Raw genomic sequence first — 5,000 nt, 5'->3', positions numbered from 1 at the left:
TCGGAATTATTTCATAGAAACTGTTCTTTTATAGAAGCCAGCTACCAGATTATATTAATACCATATTATGCATTATATTTTTCTTAGAATCATTTGAAATAGAATAAATTGTCTCGGGGATCACAGGCAAAAAATAATGCATTAAAATTTTACATTCAGTTATGAAAGATACGGATTAAAAAAAAAAACTGCCATCAAAATTTATATGCAATTAAGTAACTGAACGAAAAGACAAAAAGATAAAAATAATCACTTGATGATTATCATACAACTTCTATACGAAACATAGAAATAAGAATGAATATGAAATCTAATCATCAAATGTGAATGATTCAACTGCCAGCTTCCATTAAAATGTAATGAGCATAGTTTTATCAATTCATTTATTTTCCCTATTTTGAATCCCCAAGTGAAAATCGCATAAATGACGACGGTTTTCGTTTGAATTAGATCATGGAATTTGTATTATGCTTTTGAAATATACGAAATGAAATAACAAAGAGGTGTCGCCATACAATGCAAATAAGATACACAAACAAAAATGCAGAAGCCAGGTATACCTTTCAAATCACCTTCAGACGGAAAATATATGAGGGAGTTCTGTCGCACGCGATATTCGTGTCCTTAAATACATGCCAGGACCTATTTGCAGACCTTGGGATACGGTACGTGATATGCACGTGCACGTGTTAAAATAGAATCCTTTTGACGCCATGAAGTTTATCCAGCTATTCATGTGAATAGTATTTATGGACATGAGGAATCATTTGCATACCTTTTTTTTTATTTCTGCAAAGATAAATTTCGTGCCATGCTTTGCATTGATTTGTGTAATTCATCTCTCTCTCTCTCTCTCTCTCTCTCTCTCTCTCTCTCATTTCAGGCATTTTTCTGGATGTTGTAAATTGTTTGAATTATGACGAAATTTGAAAATTTTTCCGACTGATCGATAAAAAGAAGCAAGGGACTTCATAGGTCCACGCTTATCTAATTATTTATTTATTTATTTATTTATTATTATTATTATTTATTATTATTATTATTATTATTATTATTATTATTATTATTATTATTATTATTATTATTTGTTGACGGGATTTTTAGTGAACCAAGAACTATTTTGTCTGGAGTTCCACAGGGAAGCGGTCTTGGACCACTGTTATATTTCGTGTAAACAAGTCATATTGTTCAGCAAGCCGATGATGCAACACTTATGGATGTAGTAAAGTCTCCACTTCTGAGAAACGAAGCTGCCCTCAGCCTCAATTGGGAATATGGACCGGATCAGGGAATGGTTTAGTCGTTGATGTATGAGGCAGAACTCCAGCAAAAGTTAAGTATATCTTAGTTTAACCAGACCACTGAGCTGATTAACAGCTCTCCTAGGGCTAGGCCGAAGGATTAGATATTTTTTACGTGGTTAGGAACCAATTGGTCATCTAGCAATGGGACCTACAGCTTATTGTGGGATCCGACCCACACTATATCGAGAAATGAATTTCTATCACCAGAAATAAATTCCTCTGATTCCGCGTTGGCCGAGCCGGGATTCGAACTTCGGACCACCGAATTGGCAGCCGAGCCGCGGAAAAACCACCCACGTCCAGCAAAACACCATTGATTATTTTAGTGGCTCTTGTACAGATTTCCCACCCCACCCTCCCCTTCAGGTGTAGGCCTGTACCGAGGGGGGTCGGTGGTGTCGAACGAACAACACCCCGGCCCCCCCCAAAAAAACAATTCTTTTCTGGCAGTCCATATTTTCTGTGACTATCCTCTTCATTGAATTGTACCTACAAAGTAATAAATAATTATTGTTTTTTTGTTAAGTCAAAGTATATAACATAACAACAAATAAAGTAATATGCATGTTATTGTTAACATAATGAATGAAACAATCAATAAAATTGAGGAAAAATTCTTGCATTTCAGTACAAACTTTCAACATTGTAGGTAAAATTCAGTTAACCAAAGTCAGTACTTTGAATAACATCTAATCGAGTGGAAGGGCATAGACCGCATAGTACCCAATTTTTCTTCTTAATACAACTAAAATAACATTTTAAAGTATTTCATCTTGTATAGACCTATATGTGCAATGATATTTGTAGAAGAAAATGTCCAGTTTTGGGGAAAACGACCGCCCCCCCCCCCCCCCCCACACACACACACACAAAAAACTGGGTACGGGCATAAGGTGGATGGGACTTTGCTGATTGAATTTGAAGCTTTAACTATTCTAGGAATAACTTTCAATTCACAGCTGATGGAAGTTTCAGAAAATGCTTCACGAAAGTTAGGTATTGTTCGTAAGGCCTCATATATTTAATCAGTGCAACCTATTTTAGGTCGTTTGTGCTTCCTTTATTAGAATACTGTTCTACGGTGTGGGTGTCTGCTTCTGCCAGTGATTGATCTCCTTTAGGGAGAGTGGTTCGTGGTGGTAAGTTTCTGTTTCCTATCAGTAGCAGTTATGACTTGGACCACCGACGAATGGTCTCTTGTTTGCCACTCTTTCATTAGTTGTATCTCAACAGAGATCTTTCACATTCGCAAATGATCCCTGATCCATTTTATCATCCGAGAGCAACCAGAGTCGCTGAACAGCAGCACCCATATGCAGTAAGTGTCCCTAGCTGTCGAACTCTCAGTTCCAGAAGTCCTTTATTCCTCACACAGTTGGACTGTGGAACAGCCTCCCAGAGGATGTCGTGCAATCGGAACTTCAACAGTTCAAGTGAACATGCGATGCATTACTACCTTAATCCTATTCTCCTTGCATTTTAATACATTTTTATCTATTTATTAATTTATGTTTTCTCTTTCATTAAGTTTGGTTTCTTCTTTATTTATTTCTCGTTACCTCCTCTTACTTCTTACTAATGAACACCATGTTCTTTGGAAGCTGGAATTTCAGTGGAACTTGTTCCACACGATTCGGGTTCATCTGAATAATATGATAAAATAACCTCCCGCTAGTTACGCCTTTTAATCTTTAAACACTGCTATAGTTCCCTATGCCGGAAGGATGCGTGGTAATTTGCGTCCATTAGTTTCGCAATAACTGTTATTGCAATCGAATCATTTCTGTTTTATAAGCCGAAACTCCCTTAGAGTCTTTGTGATGTTTTGCGTTAACAATGAGCAACGGAATTGGGCTTCTGAATTTTAATTTTATATCTCGTTAATGGAAAAGAAGCATATTGTTACTGCTACTTCAATGGCTCCATCGAGCATTCTTGCAAATGGTGTGCGTACAGTGCAGGGCGTCTCACACTCCTCCCCCCACTTTATTACACCTCCATCTCTAGTCACCAACACCAAATCTCCAGACTTCGGGACTGGGCAACATCATCTTAAGCATATACGTTGCTTGATTTAGATAGAGTGGCATATCGAATTGTTGAGGGAATACAGATGACAAAAGAAAAATCCATATCATGGGAGAAAGTGGAATGAAGCTCCAGTCAAACTGAACTTGACTGTCCTTAGTAATAGAAATGATCTGTACGTTTGATCAAAATAAGTTCTGGCCTTTGTTCTCTGAGAGAAGGAGCGATGTCAGCTGAAGGGTTTCTCTTGCTGCAGAATGAAGCTGACCTCATGCCAGCACGGGCTTTTACTTACCCAGCCAAGTAACGCCTAAAGAGAATTCACCACAAGTAACGTTTTTACAGGGAACCAATGAGAACTCATCTAGATCCTGTGGTAGGTGTAGGAATGCTAGGGTGTAGGAATACTACCACCGTAACGTTATTTCAGGGAACCAATAAGCACTCATCTTGATCCTGTGGTGAGGGTATAAGAATACTACCGCCGTTAAGTCCTGCGTGGTGTAAAAGGCGAATAAAAGGACAGCTGCTGCCTTGCCATCTTACTTTTTAGTAAAAGGCTAGGCCCACTGCCAATAACTGTGGTTGATGATAGCAAGGGCATGCGGTCGTAAAAACCCCTTTGCCAAACATTAAACCTTGCCTGATGATGCCTTTGATAGAAGGCAGTGGAGGAGAAGGCGCACCAGGCAACCGACCCTTTAATGTAGGGATAACGACGGAAAAGAAGAACTAATTTATGAACAGTAAAAACAACCACAAATTAACGAAATCAGAATTAATGGAAATGTTGACACAAATACAAGCACAAAAAATTTAAGAAAAATATGACACAGGAATGTCCTTCCTTTGAAGTTCCATTTATCTGTACTGAGAGAGAGAGAGAGAGAGAGAGAGAGAGAGAGAGAGAGAGAGAGAGAGAGAGAGAGATTTAAAAATGTCTCATCAAAGTCCAGCATGAGATACAATTTCTTACACATACATACAACTGCTGAACCATGCAACGTCACGCGCGAAAGAGAGAGAGAGAGAGAGAGAGATTTCCGAATGTCGTTTAGTTTCTGGTCTGTCAAATCCGTGACCATTACAGAGGCGAGTCCAATAGGCTCCATAAATACATAGGGACCGTTTAACAGCCAATCATCCAGTGTGTTGCAAGAAGCAGGACTACCGAAGGATATCGGTAAGGATATGAATCCAGTGTGTGTGTGAGCTCAAGGTATATATATATGAAGTCCTCCATATCCTACGACGAAGGCATTCCTGCTTCGATCTGCGATTGTGTCGTTGTCTTAGTTGTCTCTTTGCTTAATTTTTTTCTATCTCTTTTTTTTAAGTTTCTTGCGTTTTCTCTGTAACCAAAGGTGAGTCATAATATGCAGTTTATTTGTTTCTGCCTTAACATTACTTTTTCTCTCACTAAACACGCACACAGACTATATATATATATATATATATATATATATATATATATATATATATATATATATATATATATATATATATATATGTGTGTGTGTGTGTGTGTGTGTGTGTGTGTGTGTGTGTGTGTTAGTGTGTGTGTGTGTGTAGTGATTATATATGAAGTAACATAATAATAATACAATAATATGAAATAATACACTACTTTACTCACCATATTCAATATGTCAGTAAACTGTGCAATTT

This window comes from Macrobrachium nipponense, chromosome 30 (assembly GCF_015104395.2).
Source record: "Macrobrachium nipponense isolate FS-2020 chromosome 30, ASM1510439v2, whole genome shotgun sequence".
In the NCBI taxonomy this organism is placed as follows: Eukaryota; Metazoa; Arthropoda; class Malacostraca; order Decapoda; family Palaemonidae; genus Macrobrachium; species Macrobrachium nipponense.
This window is presented reverse-complemented; position numbering follows the sequence as displayed.